This window comes from Pinus tabuliformis, chromosome X, assembly GCF_031772625.1.
Source record: "Pinus tabuliformis cultivar Carrire ecotype Pingquan chromosome X, CPIR1, whole genome shotgun sequence".
Classification (NCBI taxonomy): Eukaryota; Viridiplantae; Streptophyta; class Pinopsida; order Pinales; family Pinaceae; genus Pinus; species Pinus tabuliformis.
Window position 1 is genome coordinate 77,455,843 of NC_142308.1, and position 13,653 is coordinate 77,469,495.

Here is a 13,653-nt window from a genome sequence, read left to right on the forward strand (position 1 = left end):
AAGTGCAATGTTGTAGAACTATAACTCATATTTTCATACATAAGACAATCAAAGAAAGAGTATTGCTAATGCATAAATAAAACACGATCATAAGATAAAAGTACCATATATGAAAGGTCCTGCTTATGGGCTCAACAATATTGATCCACTTTCGTCCAATCAAATACACTCTAAGAGTACAAAAGTGCAATTTCAATAGAGTATGCTTCAATATTAAAAACAAATAGATCATGTTCCAATAATTTCAATCAAAACCTTTACAAAAATACAAAAGTGTAATGTCTTGCAAAGTGTTTTTGATAAAATCCTGGAGCCCTCTCTAAATGCATGAGAGGGGTTTAAATACTATAATACATGCGTCAAAAATAGATTATTACATAAAAAGTTGAGGAGGTTTCAAACTTCCTTCCTTGCAATAAGTGAAACAAAAACTAAAAATAAAAATAAATGATGATAGGGTTCTCCAAATTGAATGGTCCTATTTAGCCATTCGGTCCTTCAGCTCGCAAATGTCTATCATTGGCTTAACCTGGGGAGGTTGGGAAATTATGGATCTCAATTTCCCTGAGAATACAACATCAGTGAGAGGTGGCACCATCTTTTGAGCAGAATTGGTTAAAAAGCATAGATTCATCCAATGACTTTGTGGTTTCACCCAAAACCACTAGTATGTTTCTCAATCAAGCTTAGACGGTTTCTTGATTGTTTTTGCATTTGTTTGGGTAGTTTATTTCCACCATTCTTCGAACTGTTTAACATCCGGTAGAGCTTTTGGACCAAATTTTATGATAATATTGACAGTGTGGATATTTTCATTGACAACCTCAATGATGTTGTTTGAAGTACTAGCTATTCTTGTTCTTGTTCTCTCTATTTATTTTAACTGTACATCCCAATTAGTAAATAAGATGTCTTTGTGGGACTCCTCAATCTTTGGTACATCAACCTTCCTACCTTCCTCAAATTCTTACCAATAAATGAATTATGTTATTCTTTTCTTTAGCTCTTCATATTCTAATCTTTGATCAATCACTTGATTGTTTAATTTTTGACTTGATTCACAATAAGGTTTGATCAATGAAATTATTTGACGTAATACTTCTTGCTGCTGTACCAAAAGAGAATTTAACTCAAGTTCCTCTTTGATAAATTCATCTACTTGAGGATTTCCTTTGAATTTGTCCAAGATAGCTTGCATTTCGTGAATTGTGTGTTCTTCATTGACATGTCTCTCTGATGTTGCATTGTCATTTTCTCAAAAAAAATTTGAAGTTGTGCCAATTGTATTTCCGCCTGCTTAATGGTTCTTTGTCTTTCTTGCTCGAGTTGTGGTTCAAGTAATTGAACTCTTTATTCCTTTTTATTTAGTAATAGTTGAACCTTTTCTACCTTATCAATTGTTGTAGTTGCATAAGACCATGCATACTATGATAGCTTTGTAAGGTTGTCTAATGGATCCATGGGGGTGTCTCTCCATACTATCTCCATTGGCCCACTTTCAAGAATTGTTATCGCCAATACATCTAATTTTCTTTTCTTTTCCTGCTTTTTTACTATAGCCTTATGTGTGGGACTGTAAAATATATCTAAAGGTGGTATTTCTTCAACCTTCAAAACAATTTCAGAAGTTGGATGTGCCGAGATGACTTCAATGTCTTGAGTAGTTACAATTTCTTGTATTGTGGCTTTTGGATTTACAACCTATTGAGTGTGCTGTGGAGTTTGGAATCCAGATGTTCCCTCAAGAACAATCTCTGTTTGGAGATTTTTATTAAATTTCTCCCACTCATGTTCTAGATTGATGACTGGTGTCTTTTCTATTTCAACTTGCAAGGGACTAATCTACATGTCTTGTTCAGTTGAGACCTTCTCGGTTGTTTCTTCATGATCTTATTCTATATCCTATTCAGGGTCTACCTAAGGACTTCCTTCTTTATTCCCGAATTCATTTTCATAGTCTTCAGAACCCTGAGTTGACTTCTCTTGTGATTCTTAATCAGAATTGCACTTATAACTCTCCTCTAGGCTTACGTTGGGAGTAGGTTCTCTTACTTCTCTAATTTGTAATAGGTCGAAAGGGACCTGTTCGAGCCTTTTATTTTTGTATATGTGGAATTCTCTAAGGTCCTCTGGGTCTAGATTTAGTGACGCTAAGTGAAAAATCTGTGAAAATCTCTCGGCTTTCTCAAATAAATCATCAAACGGATCTTCCTCATGGATGAATTGCCTAAATTTGACCATGGCAATAAAATTATTGGCAACCTGGTTGGGGTCATATTTTGTACCCGACACGGTAGCTAGGTTTAGGGTCGTGATGTTTTGTATTTATTTAGATGCATGTCTGAGATCATGCAACAAAAAAGTTCCACATTGTAATGGGAAAGTTGGCCAAATGGCTTCCCTCTGCTCCTTAAGGGTTTTGGTTATTCTATCACCCACTATATGATAAGCTATTTCTCATGCCAGTAGTTTATCTGGAACATTGTACGGGAGAACATGGGGAGCATTCATACTCCTGAAAACTCTGATATAAGTGAACCATTCCTCACCAAACCATCTCACCACCATCAAGATGTCTATCTTCGTTTCCTCTGAAAGCTTGGGGGATTTCTTATCAAAAATGGTCTGATAAATAGGCATCATGATGCCATGAAAAATCTTATAAAAATGAGAGTTGAATTGTGATTCTCGCAATATTTTATGATAAACATGGATGGGGGTAGGATCCTTTGAAGTCCATTTCCAGCCCATGCTTGGAAAATGTGAGCAAAAACATATGGCGTCCATGACGTAAGCACTCATGAAAAACAGAGGGATAACCCAAGTGGAGATAGTTCTATTACACCTGTATTCCCTAATGGCCATGGCTAAATTATCAGACAAAATAGTACTAGAGTTCAAAATGGTAGCATTTACAATTGCATCAATCAAGGGAACCCATTCAATGGAAAATTTGGTGGTATCAGCTTTTCCGAACAACTTACAGAACATTACAGTTGCAAAATTGTATGGGGCTGATAGAGGTGCAATGGGGTACATACTAGTTTTCTCCCATCTAAAGTTGTTGGAGCCAGACCTCTAATTCTTCATAACATCCATTGGATCTTCATTCTCTTTGGCGAAATGCTCAATAAAATCTTTGTCATTGATCTTCTTTGGTTGTGGTGAATGGTACATTTGACTCAAATTGTTTGACTTGAATGATCCCATAACGTCTTTCCTGGAGTTTCTGAATGTTCTATCTGAAACATCCACTTCATCAATAATCCATCTTACCATATCTGTATATGGTAATATTTTCGGTCTTGCAACAATCCTGTGTAGGAAAGAGCTTGCTGCTTCAAAGTAGGATGCATCAGATGAAGTCGTGGCATCTGTCGTTGGCTTAACTTCCAGTGGCCTTGGGTTTTCTCCCTCTAGTAAATTGTACATTGCCTCCCAAGTTGTAATCCCACCATCTTTGTTGCAAGTGGTATGAGAGAATAATGGTAGAATTTCTGACTGATCAGGCGTAGTATCCTCTGCGGTCTGTTTTGCTTTCTTGACCATTTCTGTAAGTGCAATTTTCTTTGAAAAAATCCTAAAATTTAGGAAAATCGAGAGAAAAGGATGAAAATGCAGAGTGGTAAATGCAATCAAAAATACGATAAGCGCAGTAAATTTTGAAAGCATGTAAGGCTGGAGCTTTTATTTCACACGAATAAGAAATATATCTCTCATCTTGAGCCATTAAATGAATAAATGTTTTTAAATCTCATTAACTATACATTAAGGCTTACACAAGATTTTCTTTATGTCTTATCAAAATGTCGCATCGCATATTTCAAACTGATATTTCTGATTGGTTTGAATGTTCATGTAATATTGATTTTTTGCGATTGCGATGAATCACAATTCTCACAAATCCCAAATCACAATTCTTGGGGATTATGAATAGAGAAATTTAAATTTGATTTAATATTTTGCGATATGCGATAAGTGGGATTATGATATGTTGGACCCGAATGTAGTTCTATAATAGTTTTAATATTTCGTCGGGTTTGGATTACATCATATTTCACATTTTCTTGTAGTTTGTATGTTTACGTTCTTTTAAGAAATGCGATGCGATTGCGATAAATACCTTTGAAGAATAGTTCAAGCTTTAAGTATTATAGAATATAAGTGCTATTTATGGGTATTTTATAGGAATATCACTTATTGCATCTCGCGGATTCTGCTTCATGACTAATCCTTGTTGTTATCATATCCTGCAATTTGCGATAAAGCGGGAATGTTTTACCATGAAACGACTTGGTTTCTTATATTAGTTTATCCAAAGTTTTATTCCAAATGCTTTACAAAAGACAAGCTCTTATTCGCTAAAAGAAAATGGAGAATTTTTTAAAAGGGTCCCCATTTATTAATACAATATTAATTATTAAATTAATAAATTTGGGGGGGGGGGGGGGGGGGGGGGGGGGGGAAGTTGTCAAACAATACAACAATTAGCGATTCACTAGAAGAACCAGTTATCTCTAATAGTTTTTTGAAACTTCTAAAACTTCCAAAATACAGATAGTTTAGAAAATATGAATGACATGAAATTTAAGATAAGAAAAATTTCTTTGAATAAGAAAACAAACTCACCTAATCACAATTCACTTGATATCCTCTTCAAAATGAAAACTCCTTTCTCTATATCAGTCTTTACTTGGTTTAAAGATAAAGTAGGGGGCTTGTTGAGTCTTGAAAATGTCATTCATTTCCATTACACTTTCACTATTATGTCCATTATATCACCTCCATTTCACCTCCATTTCACTACTATGTCACCACATTCATCCCACTTTCATTATCATTGGGCCACCTTTATGTTTTTCCAATCTTTATTATTTCTAAGCCTTTTAAGTGAATTTGTGGTTAAACATTAGAAAATAATGTGCATATGCTTATACCTAACAAATGGGTTGAGGTTGTTGACATGTGTAGGTTGAAAGGAGACTTCTAGAAGACCCTTATGTGGCACTCTAAGGCCAAATTCGAATTTGGTTGGAAAGAATCATGGGATCATGAGGATATGTGTCACATCTCCTAATTGTATTTTAACTCTAAAAAGACATGTGTCTTATCAGTTCCTACTTTGATTAGGACTCTAGAGGTAGAGGGAGAGATTCATGGACTATCATTAATGAGATGGCTCTCATCTTTTTGTATAAATAGGAGATCTCTCTCCTTCATTTGTTAGTCTTTAGTCCCTAGTTCTTAAGTTTGTAGTTCTTCCTTGATGGCTTTTGAAAGCTCTGGAGAACTTTGTTGTACTTTGTACTTTTGAAGAAATTGAATAAAGCTTTGATGTTCTCAACATGGAAGGAGATGTGAAGTAGATGTGATGGAGCATATTAGGATGTAAGGTAGAGTAGATTTCATTTTGTAAATATCGCTTTGTAGAATGTAAGATAGATTAGATTTTTCATTCATGCAATTTTAATTCATGCAAGTGTGTTCAATTTTTCTTTGATTTCATAACTAGTGGCATGTGTGATCATCTTGTCTATGTTGCTGACCTTTATTTTTCTGCAGTTTGATTTTCATTAGTATCATTTCTTTAACTTGCACTTTACTTTCTGCTCTTAGATATCAAGTTGTTCATCTATTGATGGTTCTTTTTCCATAATCAAATAACTTTATTGGAGCCAAAATATCACTTAGTACAACTTGGTTTAGTTTGCTTTAACACTCACATTGCTGACTTGTTCATAACTGTTCTCACATGATAAATCTAGCTAAAAGGCAAAAAGGTTAAGAAAAGGTTAAAGTAGTGTGATTTGTCTCCTTTATGTAGTGTCACTTAGATTTCACATTGCTTAGATTAAGTTGAAGCGTTAAAATAGTGTAAGATAGTTATTCTCACTTTTAATTGAATTTAATATAGATTTCATTTTCATTTTAAATCAGCAGCAGAGATACTGGGCCGATGTCATTAGTCCTTTATTTGATGTCTTTATTTTCCTTTAAGCATTTGATTTCATAGGTGGTAGAGGGCCCCTGCCTTGTATAGTTGTCATTTTATTTTTGCATTTTATTTCACCATGTATATTAGCTGTACATAAATTGCTTTCGAGTTGATTGTAGATTAGTGATGCACATAGCCTTTTAATGAACTAATGACGTGATAGAATCATCTTGTCCTTTTGCTGAAGCAGCAAGGATACTGAGTCTCATAGTCATTCTCTCATTATTTGATTATTGCATTTTATTTCGATTGAACTAGTTGTATATTTACACTTTTGTTTAAATACTAACTCCATCAATAACATGTTTTAAGTTGCATTAAACACTTTAGAAAAGCAACAAGAACAAAACCCCAAAAACAACATAAACTATAAAACGACGAAGTAAGAGAAAGGTTAACTAAGCACATATAGTGCACCACACTTCATCAGTTTACGATACCCGGATTGATAATTTATGTAGAGCAATTTAAGACGTTAAATTGACTAGACATTTTGGCGCCATTGCCGGGGAAGCGTAATTAGGAGACCTTATTTCTTACATCTGAAAAAAAAAAGATAATAATTCTTGAGTATGCTCTCCTCCTGCACTTTGTGTGATCTGGAGGATCAGAAAAAGAATTGTTAAGAAAAAAATAGGAGACAAAATAACTTCATCACTTCAATTGATTCAAGAAAAAAAAAAAAAAGAAGAAGAGAAAAAAATAAACTTCATTTCATTTCCATCTTTCACTCCATGCCATCCGTTTCATCAATAAAAGTTATTTCCCCATGATCATTTCCATTAGGATTGCCTAACTATCTCTATTTAGCTAAGTGGTTGTTGTGCCAAGTTTCTGCAGCTGACACTGGTTTCCGCAGCTGTAATCAGTTTCCGCAGCCACCACTCTGTTTTTCATATTTACAGTCAAGATGTTAGTGCAATAAAATGAAAATGCAGGTATGACTAAGCAATATAAAAATTCAAAAATTCAGAGAAAAAAAATGCATATAGAAGTGAGTTTATATCATAAGGATGGTTGGTATATATGCAGCAAGATGTGGCACTTGCAAGTTTTTCTTTGGCTTTGCTGTACTTCACAGTCTTAAGTTTTGGTACCTTGATGACAGCAGCCTTAGAATGGAGAGGTATTCCAACCTATGTGTTGGGCCTTGCCCATGCAGTAAGTGCGATCATTGGCATATGTGCAACACTCTTGTACCCCATAGTTCATGCTCGTATTTATTCAGTTCGCACGGGGCTCTGGTCCATTTGGAGTCAGTGGTGGATTTTGTTGCCATGTGTGGTTTCAATTTGGGTTCAAAACTCTCTTCAATTATGCATGGACTTGCTGGGTTATGTCATGGGAATGATTGTCTCAGGCCCTAAGGACTTTGGAGTGTTAACACTTGCCTCCTTCCTATCAGTTTCATGTGCAGCGCTTCTCTATTCTCTTCATACATATCGTATATAATTGATGATGATTTTGAGCTTCTTGTAATTTTTGAACCTGTGTAATACACCTGCAGAACAGTAGATCAAACAAGAAAAATGAATACAGCAATAAACACATCAATTCAGAAAGAATGCAGAACAGAGAATTGTTAACTCAGAAAAACGTAAACAACAGAAAAATGTCAAACGTCAAACATTCGATTTGACCAAACAGAGACGAATTTAGAAAAAATAAAACATGGGTTTTTTTTCCAGGTGGGTTAATTAGATAACCCAGAAACCGTTTGAAGAAATTTGTGGCGGTCTGGGAGAAATCTTCGGTTCTTTGGAGCCTCTTTTTTGCCGCCGCGTGAAAAAAACTGGATTTGAATTGATTAACTGATAGTTTGAATGCGTGATTCAATTCCGTGTGCCTGAGGAAAGGAATTCTAATTGGAAATCAACTGCATGCTGGCATCTAAAACTCGATTACATGCCTTCCATCTTATTAAACTCAAACCTGTTTAGAGACGTATTCCAATTGAACACGACTCTATGTCATTAAATCCCATGAAGTCGCTGCCACCCATCTGTACATGTTTCGTTACTGTCGGTTAAATGTTGGGAGAAAATCATGTTTAAAGAACTCAGGAAATGAAGGATCCCCTGCTTAAGGATAATACCCTGCAGGCCTTGACATCTCTGCGCTTGGCTCTTAAACATGCTGTGGAGACCCTCAAGTTTGGCCACGAGAGCAGCAAGTTGTTCATGGTTCTAGAAAGAAAGCAAGTTGCAGGCAAATTTCGCAGTGTAACTACTCAGTTGGAGCAGGCTTTAAGTGAATTTGCTTATGAAGAACTTGGATTGTCATATGAAGTTCAAGAATAGGTTGAACTTGTACATGCCCAATTCAAAAGAGCTAAAGGAAGAGCTGACACACCTGATTGGAAATCGAGAAAGATCTAAGTACCGTCTTGTCTCAGAGGAGTGATAGAGATGTTGACCAATCAGTATTAAGAAGATTAGCAGAAAAGTTACAACTGGGAATAGGAAAGACAATGTTTATACGCATGCATTTGTATCTTCTTGTGAACTTGTTTACCATTCTCACATGCATTTGTATCTTCTTGTGAATTCATCTTGGCTGCTCATCCTCTGTTTCCGCTTACAGTTCTTGAACACCCCCGTATCCATCTTCCATTTTCAGCCATTGTTCTTCCATCAACCTTACAACATAACTGTCTTACCTCTGTTAAACCCTCACAGGCAAACAAATTTTAAACAGAGTAAAGGATGGGTCGGTTATTAAGGATAGAACCGGAAGGGCCAAATGGTTATAGGCTATTCATCAACTATAAATTCATCAATAAAACTGTTTTGCTCCATTCATAGAGTTCCTACATACAGACAATGAAAAAAATTTCAAAATTGATGATCGACTGTTTTAGCCACTTTTTTCCGCAGCTAGCACAACTTTCCGCAGCTAGCCCAACTTTCCGCAACTGTTTTGTTAAACTCTAGGTTGCAGGTGTCATCAAGCAAAACAAGTCACATGGGTAGCTGGGGGAATGTTGGTACATGGATGGTGTCCTATTCATTCGATCAAATTTGATGAAAAAGACCCCGGTCAAAGGGAAGTCAAATTGTGTGTTACCACTAAGTCGCCACACTGAGTCACTGCATGTCAAGAAAAAATAATAATTTTGAATCAATGAAATGAATAAGTTATTTGCTCACTTTTCTGAAGGTATTGATTAATTTTGGACTGATAATGAAAGATGAATGGCTAACTTTGTATCCAATATTTTTAGCTACAACACCATGCACATTCCGCAGCTAAAGTCCAATTCCACAGCTGCTCTCTGATTCCGCAGCCAAAAAAAACCTCATTGTTCAAATCAGCTTATCTTTCTTATACAAAATCAGATTTTGATGATTTAAGTATCGTTGGAAAGATCTCAACAAGATCTACACAATGAGAAATCTATCGTTAGAGTTTGAAATGGCAAACAATGAAATAAATTGCTGAAAAGAAGCAACATTCAACTTGGGCACCAATTCCAAAGCAGGTATAAATTCTTTTGATTTTTCCTTTGAGAACTTGTTTCATTAATACAAATTCTTAGTTTTGTGTGTAAATATCATAACTAGAGAGATTGATCACCTCTCTCCTTTAATAATTTTACATTCCATTGTAGAAGAAGTATTAGTTTTTTTGCAGGTTTCAGGAGGAAGGACAAATGACTACAAGAGAATGGTGTCTCTCTAAGAGACCAATTTGTTTCATAAGAGGATGATCAGCAACAAAGAGGAAATATGTTGATGCAAAATCAGATCCAAACACTTGAAAAACTTTCAGATACTATTGTCTCCATCACATCCATCCATCACATCCATACTTCATAATAAACCATTCATCTCATTTTCCTCCATATTTTCCATTTACATTCACATACACTTTCCATCTCTTTTTGTCCATTCATAACCGACAAATAAAAGCAAGAGGCTCATTCATATGCTTATTACCCATTGCCATTTCTACTCTCCATTTCCATCTTCCATTTTCATCTTTCATTTTCTGTCATTTTCATTCAGCAAATAAGCCCTGCTTCAATGCAAATTATTGAGTCCATAGTCCTTTGAGTTTAAGTTCTTTGTAAAAACACCTTGAGGCTTGCATGCCTTAATGGCAAGTCCTCATGCTGACAAACAGTGGGAATACATTAATGTCCCTTGTTCGTTAGATCTTCTAGGTGACTCGACATCAGCAAATTCATTCGTACCTAGCAAGATGTGTTTGGGCATCTTGACTCTCATTGTCATCAATGGTGAGAGTTCTCATGTTGACTAGTGGCATCCATTAATGGCCACTAAACCAACAATTTCCTACTATGTTCGACATCAGAACATCTTTTCACATAGTAGGAATTGTGCCAATGAATTTTGAAGACATGAAGACTATTATTTTCATCATTTTGGAGCAGATTCAACAAGTTTTAGTAGAAGCAATAAAAAGTCATCTTATCTCTCTATCCATGACTCCTCTTGTTCAGCCACTTGAAGAAGAATATGATCAGAAGTTTTCAGCCACCACACATACAACTCATCCATTCCAAAGGGTAAGTGAAGGTACGTCATTTTCTAACTTTTGACCATAGAATTCCATAAAAAGCTAGAATGATAATTGTTGGAAAAACATTTCTCTTCCTCATTTCATAAAATTTCCAATACCATCAGTTGGGGGGGGAATACATTCATATTCATATATTGCCATGTCCATATCATATTCAGGAGCCCACATACTTCCAACATATATTAACTATTACATTGCTATTATGAGCATACAATGGCTTTTGAAAAAGTGCTTAAAGGATAAATTGGATACAAACAAAATCATGGTTGTCACACAAGAACCAACCATCATGCAATCCAATAAAGATATACTTTGCAACAATAATCAAAATATCATTATGCAAAGTTCAAAGATCAAAATAGAAGGCAACAAAAAAAAAAAAAAAAAATGGTTGTAACACAAGAACCAACCATGTTGCAATTCAAGTGAAACACTTTGCAGAAATATGAAGTTATCAAATGATATCATGCAAAGTTAAGCCAAAGCTCAAGGATCAAAAGAGTTAATGTAATATATATTACATGAGGACATGCAATAGCTTCAGTTGGGGGGTATGTTGAGTCTTGAAAATGTCATTCATTTCCATTACACTTTCACTATTATGTCCATTATATCACCTCCATTTCACCTCCATTTCACTACTATGTCACCACATTCATCCCACTTTCATTATCATTGGGCCACCTTTATGTTTTTCCAATCTTTATTATTTCTAAGCCTTTTAAGTGAATTTGTGGTTAAACATTAGAAAATAATGTGCATATGCTTATACCTAACAAATGGGTTGAGGTTGTTGACATGTGTAGGTTGAAAGGAGACTTCTAGAAGACCCTTATGTGGCACTCTAAGGCCAAATTCGAATTTGGTTGGAAAGAATCATGGGATCATGAGGATATGTGTCACATCTCTTAATTGTATTGTAACTCTAAAAAGACATGTGTCTTATCAGTTCCTATTTTGATTAGGACTCTAGAGGTAGAGGGAGAGATTCATGGACTATCATTAATGAGATGGCTCTCATCTTTTTGTATAAATAGGAGATCTCTCTCCTTCATTTGTTAGTCTTTAGTCCCTAGTTCTTAAGTTTGTAGTTCTTCCTTGATGGCTTTTGAAAGCTTTGGAGAACTTTGTTGTACTTTGTACTTTTGAAGAAATTGAATAAAGCTTTGATGTTCTCAACATGGAAGGAGATGTGAAGTAGATGTCATGGAGCATATTAGGATGTAAGGTAGAGTAGATTTCATTTTGTAAATATCGCTTTGTAGAATGTAAGGTAGATTATATTTTTCATTCATGCAATTTTAATTCATGCAAGTGTGTTCAATTTTGCTTTGATTTCATAACTAGTGGCATGTGTGATCATCTTGTCTATGTTGCTGACCTTTATTTTTCTGCAGTTTGATTTTCATTAGTATCATTTCTTTAACTTGCACTTTACTTTCTGCTCTTAGATATCAAGTTGTTCATCTATTGATGGTTCTTTTTCCATAATCAAATAACTTTATTGGAGCCAAAATATCACTTAGTACAGCTTGGTTTAGTTTGCTTTAACACTCACATTGCTGACTTGTTCATAATTGTTCTCACATGATAAATCTAGCTGAAAGGCAAAAAGGTTAAGAAAAGGTTAAAGTAGTGTGATTTGTCTCCTTTATGTAGTGTCACTTAGATTTCACATTGCTTAGATTAAGTTGAAGAGTTAAAATAGTGTAAGATAGTTGTTCTCACTTTTAATTGAATTTAATATAGATTTCATTTTCATTTTAAATCAGCAGCAGAGATACTGGGCCGATGTCATTAGTCCTTTATTTGATGTCTTTATTTTCCTTTAAGCATTTGATTTCATAGGTGGTAGAGGGCCCCTGCCTTGTATAGTTTTCATTTTATTTTTGCATTTTATTTCACCATGTATATTAGCTGTACATAAATTGCTTTCGAGTTGATTGTAGATTAGTGATGCACATAGCCTTTTAATGAACTAATAATGTGATAGAATCATCTTGTCCTTTTGCTGAAGCAGCAAGGATACTGGGTCTCATAGTCATTCTCTCATTATTTGATTATTGCATTTTATTTCGATTGAACTAGTTGTATATTTACACTTTTGTTTAAATACTAACTCCATCAATAACATGTTTTAAGTTGCATTAAACACTTTATAAATGCAACAAGAACAAAACCCCAAAAACAACATAAACTATAAAACGACGAAGTAAGAGAAAGGTTAACTAAGCACATATAGTGCACCACACTTCATCAGTTTACGATACCCGGATTGATAATTTATGTAGAGCAATTTAAGACGTTAAATTGACTAGACAGGGCTCTTCCAGATTAGCCTTTAGATGTACTCATTTGTCACAGGTAGAGCCTCTGCTGCCAAAAGGCGTCTATAGCCTCGATAGGGTTACCTTTTAACCATCAATGGTTTAGTATCCCATCCAAATAAGAGTGCAATTTTTAGAGATGAATTCAGACTCATACACTTATTCTCTTCTCTTTCTTTCTTAAACAATTTTTTTTTCTTCTAATTTTTTTTCTTTTTTCTACTTAAAAGTCATTGTCTTTGTTTGGTGGCCAAATAGTGACAATCCCATTCACTGGTTGTAATTCAACTGAACAAGTTGGCTCGTGATGAGACCCTTTGTCTTTTGAATAAAATAATCTCAAGCCATTATCGTATTTTGGTATGCAGTATTGGTAATGTCATCTTATTATTTCCATATGAACATGGTAAGCCGGCTCGTGATGAGACCCCTTATCTTTTAAGTTTTAGCATATTTTAGAATTACAATCTAAAAAGAGAAAATTTTACTGGATGGGGAGAATCATTGACTCCTTAAGAGTTTATGGATGACAATTATAGAGTTAAATGTGCTTATCTGCAAAGAGTCTTTACTTTGTTAAAGATACTTTTCTTGACTAATAATAGATCAAAGGTCTCTTTATAAAGTTGGGGGTTTCACAAAGAATAAATAATTTTGGTGGAAACAAGGAGATTTTAGAGAGATAGAACTTAGCTTATTTTTCAAATGTGATAATTATTTTCTTAACAATCTCTACTTATAGAAGAGAAAAATAAAAAATATTTGAAGAGATTTTATTGTAAGGCC